Source organism: Trichosurus vulpecula, chromosome 3, assembly GCF_011100635.1.
Source record: "Trichosurus vulpecula isolate mTriVul1 chromosome 3, mTriVul1.pri, whole genome shotgun sequence".
Classification (NCBI taxonomy): Eukaryota; Metazoa; Chordata; class Mammalia; order Diprotodontia; family Phalangeridae; genus Trichosurus; species Trichosurus vulpecula.
Window position 1 is genome coordinate 236,524,498 of NC_050575.1, and position 18,808 is coordinate 236,543,305.

At 38.5% G+C, this 18,808-nt stretch overlaps 1 pseudogene; it reads left to right on the top strand.

The window, feature by feature from the left end:
* Positions 1 to 17,548: 17,548 nt before the first annotated feature.
* LOC118841195 lies at positions 17,549 to 17,903 on the top strand (annotated as a pseudogene).
* The last annotated feature ends 905 nt before the right edge of the window (positions 17,904 to 18,808 follow it).

Consider the following 18,808-nt stretch of genomic DNA (forward strand, 5'->3'; position numbering starts at 1 on the left):
CCTTCCTTTCCTTTTCCTCCTCCTGCCCTTGTTCTTCTCCTCTTGATCTTCTTCTTCTCTTTCTCCTCCTCCCCTTTCCCCTTCTCTTTTTCTCCTGCCCTTCTCCTCATTCTTCTCCTCTTTCCCCTGTCCTCCTCCTCTCTCTCTTATTTTCCCTGCCTCTTTTTCCACCTTTTCTTCTTGCCCTTCTCCTTCTTCTATTCCTTTTTTCTGTTTCTTCTTTTCCTCTTTCCCCTTGTCCTTTTCTTCCTCTTCCTCTTTCCACTTCTTTTCCTCTTCTTTTTCCCTCCTCTTTTTGTGTTTCTCCTTATCCTCCTCTTCCTCTTTCACCCTAAAGTAATTGGTAGAGAAGCTCACTGTATAGTTTGAATACTTATCTCTCTAAGAGTACAGGACATGATCTTCATTAAGTAACATCACTGTCTTTCCCCATTCCCATGACATAGATATTATTCTTCCTTCCCTCCCATCTAAGTATCACTTAACCATCATTTCTGAATGTTCTAAGGTTTACTTTTAATATAATATCATTAGCATATATGTCTACTATCTTTCACATAAGCAATTGAAACGCTAGTCAGTAAGATCCTCTACCAATTCGTGAAGAAGTATTTATTAAGTGCCTACCATAGTCACTTGCTAGGCACTTATGATACAATACAATTAATGAAACAACCCCTACTCAAAAGGAGCTTACATTTTCATCCTAATAAGGATCTCATTGTCTTGTATTGATGACTCAGTTAATCAATGGGTTATGCCTGTGGTCTTGATATTCTCATCACTTGTTTTCACTTTCAATGAATCTGAATGAATTCATAGGTCTAGTACCTGTCCTGTCTCCTCCTGTATTTCTTAGAAGAAAATATCTGATGGGATGACTTACATGATCTGATGCAAAATTAAATAAGCAGACAAGAAAACAATACACAAAATATCAGCGCCAATGTAAATGGAGAGAAAGAAAAATGAAAGAATGTGAAAGAAAAAAGAAGGAAGGGAGGAAAGGGAGGAAGGAAGGAGGGAAAGAAGGAAGGAAGGAAGGAAGGAAGGAAGGAAGGAAGGAAGGGAGGGAGGGAGGGAGGGAGGGAGAAAGGAAAGATGGATGGAAGAAGTGAACTCAATGCTTTTTACTCATAATGATGAAGCATGTCCCATGTCTCTGGAAGAGTAAAGAAAAAGTACCTCTTTCCCCTCTTTGTAGAGAGGAGAAACTATGCATGGGTATGGAATACTGCAAACACTTTCAGACTTGGTATGTTTATTGGCTTTGTAGAATTTGTTTCTAATCTTTTATTTCTAAATCTTTGTTGTCAGAAATGGCTTGCTGGGAAGGACAGAAGCAGAGATACATAGAGAAACAAAGGTGCTGCAAAAAGAAAAGATAATAAAATAAGATAAAAATATAAAATGTTTGACCTAAATAATAAGGGTATATATTCTTAAATTATTATAAAATTGAAGCTAGTGAGGTAATTTCTGAATGTTTTTGGCCCATAGGCTCCTGCCCACCTCTTTCTATTGTTGCTGCTCTTCTTACAGGATTTGAATATTTTAGCTCCCATAAAGGAGGTGTATGCCACCTCGTCCAGGAATCCTTCTTTGATTCCCCAAGTTGGAAGGGATTTTTCCCTGTTGTGATATTTCATATGACCACATAGTAATTTATAGTACTTTTATTCTAATCTTATTACGTTTATTTGTATATATAATACTCCAGGTTCCACTCAGACATGGGCCCCAGAAAAGCAACCAAAGGTTTGTAGTCAGTCAACACAGTCAAAAACCAAAAAGGCCCCTACTAATATGTAACTTTTACCAACCCCTAAAGACCACATTTAACTCAACGCTGTTAATCAAACAACACGGCAAATTAATCGATGATAAAAATTCCCTCCATAAATACATGGGATACCAGCTCATCTAGATTAACATACTACTAGTGCAGAGGGGCATCTGAAAACATAGGTGATCAAGAACCACGTGTGAAGGGGTATACCTGGAAGCTGCACATGTGCTCAGGGCAACATGGGGAAGGTACACATAGAGTTGCATGTATGATTAGGGCAACTCACCCCTACAGCCACAATACGCAAGAGGAAGGAGGAAGGAAGGAAGTAAGGGAGGGAGGAAGGAAGGAAGGGAAGGAGGAAGGAAGGAAGGAAGGAGGAAAGAAAGGAAGGAAGGGAGGGAGGGAGAAAGGAAAGATGGATGGAAGAAGCAAACTCAATAGATAATACATAATACAGCCACAGCTGGACATTTGACATTGACCCTAAACATAGCAATGTCATTTTGGTCCTCTTTGCAAATGAAGGGCAATACCAACCAACTATGCATCAGGCACTGTGCTAAGTGGTTCAAAAATGTCTCGTTTGATCGTCGTGACAACCCTGGCAGGTAGCTACTAATTGTCATCCCCATTTTATACTTGAGGGAACACAGGCAAATGAAGGGCAAGTGATTAGCACAGGGTCACACAACTAGTAAGTATCTAAGGCTGGGTTTGAACTCAAGTCTTCCTGACGTTGGCCCTGGGTGCTCTATCACTGGCACTACCTAGCTGCTCATATATAGAGAGAAAACAAAGCCTTGTTGTTTTTATGTATGTACATTTCTTATCTATCGCTTTGTTGTTATTCAGTATGTGATTCTTTGTGACCCCATTTGGGGTTTTCTTGCCAAAGACACTAGAGTGGTTTGCTATTTCCTTCTCCAGTTGGTTTTATAGATGAGGAAACCAAGACAAACAGGGTTAAATGACCTGCTCAGGGTCACACATTAAATATCAGAGGCCAGATTTGAACTCGAGCCTTTATGACTCCAGGCCCCATACTTTATCCACTGCACCACCTCTTTGCCCTATCTGTCCCTATCAGTCTCTAAGATCCTTGAGTCCTGTTTATCTTTGTATCCATTGAACACAAAAGTGTTCAAATAATGGTTTGTTGAACAAATGAATGAGAGCAAACCTCACTCTCATAAATAAATTATTAGAAACACTTATTTCTGAAACTCTGGGTTACTTATTACTAAAGTGTATCTTGCAAGACAGCCACTTTTATCATAGAACCTTAGGTTGCCAAATCTTGCTTTAGAAAGTTGGATGAATTTTTAATCTCAGTTATTGCAAGTGAACTTGATAGACTCACACTGACCCATATGGAGGGGAATGGAGGCTGGGGTGCGTGTGCGTGTGTGTGTGTGTGTGTGTGTGTGTGTGTGTGTGTGTGTGTGTGTGGTTAGGCTGGGGGGCAGAGAGGAGGGTGAAAAGAGGGGAATGTTCATTTGTCATTAGTAGCAGCCGTGTCAGGTCTAGTCCAATAGTGGATTATCCCCAGTACTGAGGAAGGAACCGAGAATGTTTCTATTAGTCTGAGGATTAGGTGACTATGATAAGATTAGAATCAAGTGGATAGGGTTTTTTCAAAACAGGACCAACAGCAGACATACTGGGAGTCTTACAACTGTCCTGCTGTGTATACCACATTCTACCATCTCTCTTTCTGACACTATAGGATGGATGTCTGGTACAGGGGAAAGAGAAAAAGTGCTAGATCTGAAGATACACACATACACACATTATTGTATGTGTACATACAAATTCATATAAATAGTATACATAGATTTCTAGATTTCTATTTCTAATAAGTGGAAATTATTTACATCTACTTAGGCAGCTAGATGGTACAATTGATAGAGCATGCAGGGATAGGAGTCAGAAAGACCTGAATTCAAAACTGACCTCAGAAACTTGCTAGCTGTGTGACCCTGGGCAAGTCATTTCATTTCTCAGTTTCCTCATCTACAAAATGGAGATAGTAATAGTATTTACCTCCCAGGGTAGTAGTTGTGAGATTAAAATGAGATAATATCCGTTAAGTGTTTTGCAAACCTAAATAGTGTTAATATTATAATATTATTAATATTAAATACTAGTTATTGTTGTTGTTATTAATATTATTTAGAACAAAATTAATTCTTACTTCTAGAGTCCATTTTAATTCCAAAAGCTTTTGTCCTCTTAGTAAAGTCTTAAGTTTTGGTTAGTTTAGTAGAACTATTATAGAATGTCTTATCTCTTTGTATACAATTCACAAGTTTCCTTTTGCTTTGGGCTTCCTATTTTCCTCCAAATTAATGTCATTGACAAAATTACTTAAAAGATATCACTTTTCACTTTTTATCTAAACAGACAAAGGTACAAATGATGAACGAAATGATGAATGGAATTTGATATAGCTTTAAGAATATTTATGATATTGCCTAGGAAATTGATCCTAACCCCACTAAAAGCAACTTATCATCATTAAAAAAGGCATTTTAACCTTATATTTCTATGGAATTTGCTGTTCAGAAAAAACACATAACACATTTCTATAATACTTTAAAAAATGTGTTTTCTTTATGCTGGGACACTGTGGTCAAAAAGACCTAGAACATTGTATTAAATATATCTATACTTACATATAAACACAAACATATATATATATATATATATATAATATAGCATATATGTACATGTATATTTGCACCTGCATATATGCCTAAATGCATGTGTATATACATACATTACATATATACACATAATTCTGTTGTGCTATAGTTGCATGTAAACATACATATACACATATATGTAAACATGAACACATACACACACAAACATTTCTCTAAGCAAGCATACTCCTGCATGTATATGGATGTGCATACATACACACACATACAAGCACAATGCACATAAACACGTAGCCATGTACACATGAATATGAATATAAAATATACCAATATAACAGCGACAACAACAACTAATATTTATATAATGCTTACTACGTGCCAGGCACTGTGCTGTACGATTATTATATCGTTCCATATTCACAATGGCCCTGGGAAGTAGGTGCTGTTATTATCCTCATTTTAAAGATGAAGAACCTAAGGCTGAGAGGGGTGAAATGACTTGTCCAGGGTCACAGAGGCACATATATAAGCATACACTTGTGTACATCATACATATGTACATAAATACACGTCTACACACATACACATACATATATATCTGCATAAATACATAAACAAATGCATGCAAACATATGTAGCTATATGCATGCATATATGCATTTGTGTGTGGGTATAGAGATGTGTGTGTATACACACAGTATACATTTTTAACATCCCATTCCACCCTAATGAGGAATGATTTGGGTCCATATCCACATAGGAACTAGACAGGATGATTTAGTAAAAGCAGAAGTTCTATCTCCTGTTTTACCCTCAGCACTCAATTTCCCTTCATTTTATGGAGTCGCATTTGGGAAGCAATGCATAACAGACAGTATTCCCAAAGTCCCCGGCTTTCAGAAAGGAATATGTGTGTTAGGGTGGGGGGTGGGGGTCGGGGGTGAGAGGAAGGACTGTTGATTGATGGAGTGCATGAATGCAGTGGGGGAGGGGCAGGAGCCTGACTAAACTGGACCAGCCCACTTCAGCAGCAGAAGCAGCAGCCTTTATCCTAAAGAGATTCCTTCAGCCCAACCTTAAATGGGTCAGTCACATGACTCCCACAGACCAATGGGGGTGAAATCAACAATCTCTCTCTCTCTCTCTCTCTCTCTCTCTCTCTCTCTCTCTCTCTCTCTCTCTTTCTCTCTCTCTCTCTCTCTCTCCCTCTCCTCTCTCTCTCTCTCTCTCTCTCTCTCTCTCTCTCTCTCTCTCTCTCTCTCCATTTCCTCCCCTCCAGGTGACGCCTGTGCATTAAAAGGGGGCAATCAGAAGCCTCTTCCTGGACATAGGAATGATTGGGGATATTCATGAAATGGAATTCTAAATGACATCATTCTTCCAAATAGTGAATCCTTTAGTTCATCAAAGTCATTAGGCAATCCCCACACCCCAAGTCTGTGACAAACATGCTGCTTGCCCAAGTGTTTGTTTTCAATCGTGTTCTTAAATTTTCCCAATTAAAACTTCATTTCATGAGAATGTTCTTAATCTTCATTTTAGCACAATTAAAACCAATTGAATGCTTCAAAATCTTTTCTCACTGGAGCAGTGCGTATATTTATTAAGTTTTATGGGTGCTTTTGTTTTTAGAAGCAGCAAGGTGGTGTAGCGGTTAAAGCACTGAGACTGGAATCAGGAAGACTTGAGTTCTAATTCATACTAAGATACTTAACTAGTTGCTTCATCCTGGGTGAGTCATGTAGTAACCTCTGTCTGCCTCAGTCACCTCAACTATGAGGATATTAATATAAATATATTACAGATATATTTATATTGTATACATATATTACAAATATATTTATATTATATAAATATAAATATAGTATAAAATAAATGAGAATATTAATAACACCTTCCCTCTGGGTTTGTTGTGAATAATTGAAAAGCCATTAGCATAGTGCTTGGCACAGTGTAGATACTTAATAACATTCCTTTGTTTTTGCATCGCAGAAGTTTTTGGAGTCTGCACTCCTCCTTTGTAACAAGGAGAAGAGTTAAGGAAAAAGTAAGTGACCCAGTGGCTACTCCTGACCATGAATACCACACTGCCTGCCCTTCCCCCACTTAATAGTTTAAAGGAGCGAGTGAATCCAAATAAGACAAAAGCCTCATAGTGGAAAATGCGCTAAATTTGTAGTCAGAGAATCTGGGTTCATATTCTGGTTATGTCATTTACTTACTGCATGACATTGGGTGTGTCAATTAACTTCTCTGAGCCTCAGTTTTCTTAACTTTAAAGTGGAAATCATAATAGCACATATTTCACAGGGTTTTTCTAAGGGTTAAAAAATGAAATCACATTCGTAAAGTGCTTTATGAACAAAAAAAAAACAAAGAAACTATGCAAATTTGAGCTATTATACTAATTGTGAAATGAGGAGCTTGGGTTAGATGAGGTCCAATGTCCCCTATGCCTGTGGTCCTCCGAGTATCTCAGAAGAAAGATCCTCCTTGTTGCTATGAGGTTTGCTTCTTGAGATTTCTTACTTTGGGAAAGGCACATTTCTTCTGAATAGTCACATAGGATCATAGATAGAAAGTTGGAAGAAACCTCCAAGGTTTCAACTTTATTTTATAGTTGAGGAAATTAGAGTAAAGTATCTTACCTAAGGTCACACAAGTAGTAAGCGTCAGAGGTGAGATTTAAACCCAAGGTCCTGTGACTGTGTTCTTTGTCAAATCACAACCCACATAAATGGAGGAGGGACTGAAGAAATAAAGAAGCAGTGGCCTTCAACAGCAATGGAAAGAGGCAAGATCTTCGAATGTTATTGGATTACCTTTCAACCAGGTCGATTATTCTTTACATTCTCTAGACTATTACTGGGTAGGCTAGTTTACCGTTTCAGGGAGTTTTTCATTTTCTGGGTGCTAATTAAAGCTTCCAGCTCTGGCTTGGGTTAGCAGCATTACCTTCATTAGGAATTTCCTATGAATACAAATCCCGTACTTTTCAGTAACCCCTCTCCTCCCACCCCTCACTTTCCCCTGTATCCCTTTCCTTGTGTATTGGTGACTAGGGAAGAGAGTGATGGAGGATGGAGAAGCCCTGCCCTCAGCCTGAATTGATCAGAACCCAAGGATTACTGCACCACTGACTGCTAATCAATAGATATTGAGTGCAAACTTTGGCTTTAAATTCAGGGAGGTTAATGAGTGTCTACACAAAACAATGGACTGAAATACGATCTGCCCATTCAAGGATCAACTGAGAGAATTGTTCACCCTGGTAGCTGCAGGGGGGGCTGTGGGAGGCAGAGGTTTCAGCTGAGTCTCCCTCTTATCCCCACCCTCTATTTACCCAGTTGCATTCTTCATCTCTAGGGCATTAGTGCAAGCTCTGGGACCAACAAACAAAGCATCAGATATGATTCCAAGTATCTGGACTCCCCAAAGTCTGAGTCTGATATCTCTTAAGTATGGAAACCATGTGAAGCTATAATGGTTTCCTGAATGAAACCTTGGGCTCAATGCACACAAGCTCACAGAACAGAGGAAATTAGTAATATTTCCTGGCAGGCAAAAATTATACCAGTTTTTGAAAAAGAAGATGCTTTATATGGAAAGTAAAAACCATATAGCATAGGGCAGTCAACAGAAACAAAGCAAAAATGATAAAGAAAGGATGAGAAGACTCTGGCTTTTGATACTGAATGATAAAAACATCAGTAGGTTTGGATAAATACTGCATAAACTTGTTATATCTATGTGATAAGATGTGGTATAGGTAGGAACATAAAGTTCAATTCAATTCATCAAACATTAAGTACCTACTGCCATGTTCAAAGCAGGCCTTTTGGCTTCCCTGGGTAGAAAATGATATTGAAGAATTAAATAGAGGGGGAATTCTCAACTCACTGCATTTGTCTGTCTTGTAAATAGCAAGAAAATGGTTTTATCAGGTAGTCTTCCTCTTAGATTCTGTTGTTCAGATTGAAAACACAAACTGAGAAGAGTTCAGTGAGGACCTCTGATTTGAATTTTATTTATTCAGGGCATGATCAATCTACGAGCATTGCTCAAGTGTCTACTATGTGGCAGGGTCCAGTTGAAACCAGATGACATGAATTTATAATATACAGGATAAAGGTTGTGTGACTTCTTCTTGACCTATTCAACAGCAGCACATGAACAGTCATGGAAGAGGAGAATGGGAAGAGGAGACAAGGCTGAGGTTTGGCAAAGGGTGAGAGGCAGAGAGAACAAGGGGGTCAGGGGAGGTAAAAGGACCATAAATCCTTCCCCTACCCCACCCACCACCACATACAAAGAATGCTCTTTGCTCCCCATTTCCATATACTCCTCATAATACTCTCAGTCAGCAACTTCTCCTCCTTTGAAGTTCTCGGCATCAAAATGTCCTGTCCAAACTAGATCATCAAACTATGGCATCTCTTATAACCACTGGGCCCCAGCCATTTTCCCTCCTTCAAGGAGTTTAGTACCCAACTCACCATCTTTCTCTCTTCCTCAAGTCATGCCCTTATACATGGGACTTCGACATCAATATTAATGCTTCCTCAAATTCCTTAACCTTCTAATTCTTCTCTGTCCTTACATCTTATGACTTAGTCTTTCACTCTACCTTAGTCACACATCCACTCACCATAACATAAAAGCATTTGATTTCTTTCATTGAAAATTCTAACATTCCTCTTTCTGTCCAAAACTTCCTACTGTTCATCTCCTCTTACTGTTCATATGTCTTAAGCCTACTCTCTGCCCTCATATAGATTTCCTCCATTTGCCCTAATGTCAGAACTCTATTCAGGTTTGATTTAAGGACAAATCAAACACTGAAATGTTCAACCAGTTGCCAAAATAGTTTTAATTTGCCCTAACAGGGCAGGTTGGTTTTTGAAGAGGCAAAGGGACTAGAGACCAAATTGCCAATATTTGCTAGATTATGGAGAAACCTAGGGAGTATCAGAAATAAATTTCTACTTCTACTTCATTGACTACACTTAAGCCCTTGATTCTGTACATCACAATAAAACATGGCAAGTCCTCAAAGAAATGGGAGTGCCACATCATCTTGTCTTCTGAGGAAACTGTACGTGGGTCAAGAAGCAACAGTTAGAACTGAACATGGAACAACTGATTGATTTAAGAATGGGAGAGGATAATATACAAGGCTGAATATTGTCACCTTATTTATTTAAATTATGTGCAGAATACATTATGCAAAATGCCAGTCTGGACAAATCAAAATCTGGAATTAAGGTTGCTGGAAGAAATATCAACAATCTCAGATATTCAGATGATACCACTCTGATGGCAGAAAGTGAAGAAAAATGAAGGTTCTTGATCATAATGAAAGAGGAGAGGGTAAGCTGGCTTGAAGCTTAAGACAAAAAAAATTCTTGGCAACTGGTCCCATCACTTTCTGGCAAATAGAGAGAGAAAAAATGAAAGTAGTATAATATTTTATATTTTGGGGCTCAAAGATCACTGCAGACAGTGACTGCAGCCATGAAACTAAAAAATGCTTGCTCCTTGGAAGGAATGCTATGCAAATCTGTACAGTATACTAAAAAGCAGAAACATCACCTTGCCAACAAAGGTCCACATAGTCAAAGCTATAGTTTTTCCAGTAATAATATATGGCTGTGAGAGCTGGATTATAAAGAAAGCTAAGAGCTGCAGAATCGATGCTTTCAAATTGCAGTGCCAGAGATGACTTTTCACAGTTCCTTTGACAGAAAAGAGGTCAAATTAGTCAATACTTAAAGAAATTAATTTAGGATATTCACTGGAAGGTCAAATACTGAAGGTCAAGCTTAAATACTCTGGCCACATTATGAAAAGACAGGACATATTGAAAAAGACCCTCATGTTGGGAAAGATTGAAGACAAAAGGAAAAGGTGATAGCAGAGGATGTGATGGGTAGATAGTGTCATGGAAGCAAATGAACATGAGCTTGGACAGACGTCAAGAGATAGTGGAGGATAGAATGGTCTGGAATGCCATGGACCATGGGGTCAGGAAGAGTTAGACATTACTTAATGACTAAACAATAACAAAACAACATAACAAGCATACACAATGATCAGCAGTGCTCAGCTTCCATAAACATGGGCTCCCTCATCTCTATTTGTAAACTCATGTGGTGACTAACACGCTCTTTATACAACCATCAAGTCAGAGGGGCCCAAACTCCATGGAGTGGAACTTTTTATGCCTTTAAGTGACCAGGAAATTGTAGACAGTGGTGAATCAGGTTTCAAGGTTAGCTTTTTCAACTTTTCAGAAATATGTATCCCTGTTGCATATCTGTTTTAGGAGTGGAGAGAGAACCCTGGTAAATGTTGTCATATCACACCTACCAAGGAATACTGAGTTGGAAAAGACAAGATGTGAGAAGATAGATATATATATATATATATATATATATATATATATATATATATATATATATATGTATATGTATATATATATATATATGTATATGTATATGTATATATGTATACATAGATATACACATAAACATATATACATAAACATATACATACATACATACATATATATGTATATATGTGTGTGTGTGTATATATACATATATATATATATATATATATAGAGAGAGAGAGAGAGAGAGAGAGAGAGAGAGAGAGAGAGAGAGAGAGAGAGAAGATATGATCCCTGTCTCCTAAGTATTTCAAAGGCTTCCTTGGAGAAAAAAAAAAAGATTATACTTATTCTATATGGCACCAGAAGGCCAATGAAGGAAATTCGATTTCTAAGTATATTTTTGACTCTTAAGTCCTAATTAGCCCATAAGTTGTACAGAGGGAAATTATGTTTGATATAATGAAAATCTTCTGAATAATTAGAGCAGTTGCAAATGTGGAAAGGTGGTGAGTTCTTCATCACCAGAAGTATTAAAGTAGAGGGCAAATTCCCAGTTGTTGGAGATATGGAAGAAGAAATTCCTTCTCAAGAACTGGACTAGATGAGCTCTGAGGTCCCATGCAACTCTGAGATTTTGATTGTCTGTCTCTTTGAAGTGGATGGACTCTCATCCTTTAACAGCTCTCAAAATAATAAAGGCCACTGATAATTTATTAATGGTGACTTTTGGCAAAGCAAAGAGGGGAACCAGAATCACTGAATTTCAGATACAAAATTAGGTGCCCCTAGTATACAAGGGTCCTCCAAGTTCAGGAAGAGCTTTGTGAGATACATTTTAAAACCCTTTGGGAGTTGTGAAATTTGCCCTAATAGGCAGAGAATAAGCAGTGGCCTCCAGGGGTGGGGGGGGAGAGAGGGGCGTTGTTTTTTTTTCTACTCTAGCTTTCCTGTTTGCTTATCAATTTTATCAAATTCCTTATGGAAATTTTGTTTTGTTTTGTTTTAAGTAATTTATATATATTGCTTTCAAAGAGAAGATCTACAGAGTGTTTCAGTTATTATTTCAGGTCTTGTTTGATATAAATTTGCATGTTACAAAGGTCCAGTACTTGTTATGTATGGTTCATGGAGGTCAACCTGATAACACTCTGGTTACTGGTGACAGGAACTACATGGAACTTAGCCAATTCCTCAAGTGACTCTGCATGAGTCTGAATTAGCAAGGCAATAAACACAACATCAATGATAATTGTGTAATTCTGTATCACAAAATATGAGAGACTCTCCATATAGAAGGTAGAAGTAAAACATTTATTCAGACACCAGAGAACCAGATCCCATAACCAATAAGTCCAACCCATCCAGGCAGCAAACAACTCGCAAAACCAGTAAGCCCACTGTATCATAACAGCAAGGAACTTAAAACACAATATCACAGCATGGAGCTTTGCCATCCCCAAATCATCCACCCCCCTGCTGGGGCCTTCCCACAAAGACACTCACAGCCACCACACATCTGCTCTTTCTTTCGGCTCTCACCTCTCTCTCCCTGAGCATTTCCTGTGACACACTTTCCTTTTTCTCTCAGCAAGCCCCTTCCACCACATGTGATTTAGTCTTCCTGTGACATAAGCAGGTCACGGGGCCTATTAATGAGTGGGAAAGATCTTCAAATCTAAATTGTCATTACATAGTCAGAGAGGCAGACTAGGAGTGTGGAGGCCCAGGCTTTAAATCAACCTCTCACCCTCGTTCTTTAGGTAGCCCTGGACAAGGCATTCCCCACTATGAGCCTGAACTTCCAGGTGTACAAACTGTGGATTCATGTAATAGATAGATCAATGGAATTGCAGTCACAAAAACCTGGGTTTGAATCCTGCCTCAGATACTCCTTAGCTATGTGTTCTCGGGAGACTCACTTGATTAGTCAATGAGTGAGGATTTAAAAAGTGCTTACTATGTTCCAGGCACTGTTCTTGGCATTGGAAATATAAATACAGAGAATGAAACAATCCCTACTGACAATGAGCTCACATTCTAAATTCCTCTAGGCCTCAGTTTCCTCATCTGTAAAATGAAGGTGTTGGACTTGACAGCCTCTAAGTTCCCTTCCTCTCTATGATCTCCAAGGATTTTTCCTGCTCCGTCAGTGACTGGTAGTTTCAGGGCACCATTCCTTCCTGGATAGTGATATGGCTGGGACCAGGTGGCTGAAACCACCAGGGGGAGATGTCTGACTTTGCCTGAGAGAGGCAGAAAGCTGATCCCTTGACCAACCATTGAGATTTGAAGACAAAGCACACCCACCTGGCTGGCAGCCCTGGTTAACATTCTCACATCCTTCCACCCCTCTTCCCCCAGCTGCTGACAAACTCACTTAATGAAATAACTCTGCAGGCCAACATGGCTGCAAAACATTTCTTGAAATGTAAACCATTTCATCTCTTTTTGCCTTGATCATGGTGACATCTGACACTCAGCTGAAGCAGGCATGGCAGGGCGAGTTTGTGGATATGTCTTTTTTAATGTCTTTTAAGCTGTCATTTAGCACTTATCTGTGGCAAATACCTGGACCTAGGCAAAGAAAACATTCAGCTGGGGCAAAAGTGCAGAATTACCAATCAGTCCCAACAAACAAACCCTCTGTTTGGCCCCTGTAGAGTTGGTTGGTGGGCAGATTTCTCAGAGGCCCAGAAATGAAAAATGGTGGGTCTGCGCAGGGCCTTGATCCTTATCAGATCGAGTTTATCTCAGCTTCAAGTTTACTCTTCATTACCTCTGAGCAAAAGACAAAATTGGCTTGGAAAGGATACGCCAAGCCCATCATGTGTTGTGTTCTTAATTGCTAACACCATTCATTAATCAAATGTTGGAAAGCCAGGCTTGGAAGTGCCACTAGGGAGCTAGCAGGTTTAGGCCTACCTAGTTTAGTATGCTAATGACAACTGATTTTCCTAATATGCCAGTCAAAAGCTACTTTCTCTAATCTGTCCTAAGCTTTTGTGACAATCAGAGCATACGGTGACAGCTGTGGAATGAGAGTGGCTGCATCCCACTCTGAGGGGCTTCGGGACTCTGTTTAATATCTCAGGGGGAGATAGGCCACCTGGAAGTTGGGAGCCTGAGATTGCAGGATCATAGACCCTCTCACAGGAAGGCTCACAACATCAATCCATACATTGGAAAGGGGCAGGGAGGAGGGCGGAGAGCGGAGATCACCAAGTCCCTGAAGCAAAGACCACAAGAGTTTGGGGCTTCAGGATTATGTTGGAGAAATGGCAAGGTTAAACAGTCATTATATTTGACTCCAGAATGATGATTTCCTCTCAGAAGGGATTTGACTGGTGCTTGAGCTGTCTTTTTTCCTATCTAAATTCTGAAAATCTGAGGGAACAGACATCTTTGTAGACCCCTTATCTTGGAGGGGGAAAATCTGGGAAGATTGTGATTAAGATGTGAAAACAGATGGGAAGCTGTTTTTAAGGCAATCCTCTAGCATTGATTTATTGTTGTTGTTCAGTCACTTTAGTTGTGTCCGACTCTGTGATCCCATTTGTGGTTTCCCTGGCAAAGATACTGGAGTGGTTTGCCATTTCCCTCTCCAGCTCATTTTACAGATGAGGAAACTGAGGCAAACAGGGTTAAGTGACTTGCCTAGGGTCACACAGCTAGTGTCTGAGGCCAGACTTAAACTCAAATATTTTGATTCCAGGCCTAGAGCTCTATCCACTGCAACCCTAGCTGTTCTATTGGCTATTTTTGTTGACTTTGAGTTTTTTAAAGATGGAGGGATCTCACTTTCCCTTTATTGTCTTTTAGCTTGTTATTTCCAAATATACTCCTTTCTTAATGAATGCTCCCTTGAAGTAAAGAAAAAAAGTTAAGCAAAACAAACTGAAAAAACCAGTGTGTCTGATAGAAAACAGTGTCCAACAACGTATGTAATATTCTGTTCCTGTAGTCCCTCACTTCTCTACAGAGAGAGGGAAAGTGTTTTTCAACATCTGTTTCTTGGAACCAAATTGGTATTTGCAATTACTCTAAGTTGGCTTCCCATAAATGTTGTTTAAATAACTCCTTCTCTCTCTAGTATGCTAAACTGCCTCCCAAACGCTAATGTTTGTTATTCAAGTTCAGTTTGTAAAACCTTGTAACCTTATTATGATGGATGACTATTGAACATAATGACTTATGGTTACATATAGTCATAATTTATTAATTTCATATATATTCCTATATCCATCATATTGAAAAAATAATGAACAAAAGGCTAGGTTTGAAGTCAGAAAGACTTGAATTCCATTCCTGATTCAACTATGTTCTAGATGTGTGACTCTCTGTGTCATTTAAGCCCCAATTTCTTCAGCTATAACATAGGGATAATAACGGCATCTATTTCACAGGGCCGTTGTGAAGCACAAATAGGCTAACATATGTAAAGTATTCTGCAAGCCGTGGAGTGCTCTATTAGTGTTCATATTATCATAATCATTATTACTGTTACTGACAGGTGTAAGAAATTATGTGACATATTGGTGTGGGGGCTGGCCTTGGAGCCAGAAAGACCTAGGCTCAACTCGCCTCTGAACATACACTAGCTAGGTAGGTGAACCTGGACACTTTCCTTACTATCTCAATGCCCCAGGAAACTCTCTAAGACTAAAATGTTCAGATGAGTTGCAGACTTCATCAGTGAAGTGAGTCTCTTTATCAGGATGTCATTGTCCTTATGAATGAAATCATAGTTCTGCCCACCCATCCCAAGGCCAAAAAAAGAAAAGAGCACTGATGTATATAATTCCACTAGTTCTGCTTATTCTTCTCCTACTTTGTAATATGTTTAATAATCATTTTTCAGAATTGTATAGAAAAATAGAAAGGGTATATGCTTCTTTAAGGTGTTTTTTTTTAATTTTTGTTGAATATGTACATAGAATGGGACTTTCCTGTATAAAGGGCATTATGAAAGTAATGACTAGACATGTGAGAGTTTGTTTATGTTAGGATCCATGGTAAATCAGCTGTGAAATTTCAGATAATCCTTTTCTCATACCAGAATGATCATCATTAAGAATAATTGCAGTAGCGAAATCTTAGGATTATGAGATTTAGAGCTGCAAAGGACCTTAGAGGTCATTTAATTTAAACTTTTCATTTTACAGATGAGGAAACTGAGGTCTAAAAAGTCAAGAATTTGCCCACGGTCAGGCAGTTTTCCTATAATCCACCCTTTTCATATATACGCACATATAATATTATATATACACACACATACAAAAATACATACATATACATACATGTATATAAAATACAGATCTATACAAGTACATATATATAAGTACATAGATATGTCTTAGGATACAAACTAATGTGGTTGTTCAGGTGTGTCTGACTCTTTGTTACCCCATTTGAGGTTTTCTTGGCAAAGATACTGGAGTGGTTTGCCATTTCCTTCTCCAGCTGACTTTACAGATGAGGAAACTGAGGCAAACAGGGTTAAGTGACTTGCCCAAGCCTAAGTCATACAGCTAGTAAGTGTCTGAGATCACATTTGAACTCAGGTCTTCCTGACTCCACGCCCAGTGCTCCATCTACTACCACCTATATAAACTGATGGCTTTCAGTAAAACAAACAAACAAAATACATCTGGTTCTTCTGTGATAAATATGGTGAATTTTCCTTTACCTTAGTCTTAGAGAAGGAATGAAGAATGTCTAATCAATTTATCCATCGATCATTCAACAAAAAACTTACTAAGGACCTCTGACATGCTGAGCGCTGTGCTACACACGGGAAGTAGAAAAACAAAAATGAAACTGTCCCTGAACACAAAAATAATACATTTTATTGGGAGAGTTGATGGACAGATACACACACATATATGTGTGTATGCACATTTATCTATGCATATATACACATATATGTATCACATACATACATACAGATAAGTTTAAACAAAATATATACAAAGTGAATGCAAACTAGCCCATTCACTCAGTACCAGCCTTCCAATTGATTTAATCTTGCCTTTTCTTCTCTATGATATTTCTCTGTTCACTGATGTGACAGCTCAGAAAATAATGGTTCTTGTAGCTGACTGCTTTAATTTTCCAACTCACGGTCCAGCCGCTAAAGGATAAAGGATAAGTACTGGCCAAGGGCCGTGAATAGTGATAAATCAGCAATCGAATGTTTCAATAATTTACACTAAACCTGTGATTTCATTGGTTCTCTATACAAATGCAGATCATTAGCTGCTTTGCAGCTTATAGACTTCCTTGTCTAGAAGCTCTACAAAGGTAAGCGATTTGCTCAGGGTCACTCAGCCAGTATGTGTCATGGGTGGGACTTGAACCCAGGTCTTTCTGTTTCTGAGACCATCCCTCTATTTAATCCATACTACCTCTTTCTGAATATTTCAAATCACTAATAACTGTAGAAAAGTTTGAAGCCCTTGAACTATGGCATCCATGATGATAATCCACTGAAATATCTATTAAATTTATGAGGAAAAAACCATCATCAGAGGGAAGGAGGCATTTGGGGATGTTCCTGGGGCTCCCCTGCTCGTTTCTCAATAGGCTCCCTCTCCCTGGGACCTCAGGATCTGAGAGGCCTAGAGGCTAGACCTAAGGACAGTTAAAAAAATAAATCCCTGTGGTTCCCTGTGGGCAGAGCCGGCCTTCAAGGGTGAGGACATGGATGATAGCAAGGTAGATGGAGGCAAAGTAAAGAAACCAGGTTAACATGGTTGGAAAACAGACAAAATTGACCTGAAAGCAAAGCTGGAGAAAAGCCGGCAGAGTACAAAAGAATGTAGGGCCAGAAAGAAGCTGAGATATCAATATCTGTAAGAATCGGTGTCTAGTCGCGAGAGAGTCATCTGTGGTCTCAGAGAAGTGGAAATGTACAAGCAATGGTGCATGGCAATGGATCAAAGAAAAACTCCCTCAGAAATAAAAGCTAACTGGAGAGGAGCAGAACAAATCTCAGCAGAACTCAAGCAGACATACCAAGGCCATAAAAACAGAAGCTAATAACAAATCTTGGTGAAGATCATTTCCATTTAGACTCATGAATCAATTGCTGAATTGAGCACTCAGAATCACATGAAGAATGGACAAGATTGGGCTTTGAAGTTTAATTTGCTACCAATAGTTCAGTGGTCATTTATGTTAACCTGTGGTTCTTGACTAAAATCTGTGATCTTATGTGTTGAAGGACCTTGCTTTAACCTTCAACAACAGGAAAATTCAGAATATTCAGTCCTCGTTCATTTAATGTTGCTAGCTGCAGTAGATTTGCGCATGATGTGATGCTTGGAAAAAACCCACATAGCATGGAGGGCACTAAGTTAAAAGACAATAGTTTTGCACCTTAACTCCATATTGGTTAATCATGTTCTTTTCATTTACTTCTGTGTGTTGGTGTCGCTTCATTGGCTTTTTTTTGTAAAGTGTTATTCAGAAAAAACAAATAGGCTGTTTGCAAAATTATAAGTTTTCGGCCTTTAAAATGGACCTGAACTACTTTTATCAAATTTATTTTAATGTTTTGTAACATGCATGTATATTATATGTGTTTGTGTAATATGTATGATACATATGTGTAATATATATGTGTGTACATATATGTATATGTGTGTGTATATATATACGTGTGTGTGTGTGTGTGTGTGTGTATATACATATATATATATATATATATATATATATATATATACACTCTGTGTGTCATTCCAGCATAAATTGAGCATATATATTAACAATTACATGAAGTTTTATTTCTCTAATCCATGATGATCTTTCCATTATGTTGCACCTATAGGGACAATCCGCATAAAAACTATTTGGGGAAGCTTCTCTTAGAAACTCTTGTAGCCATTCTCCCCAACTGTATTTATAAATTATTGAAATTTCCCCATCTATATTAGCAAGTAAATTAATCAAATTTTGAAA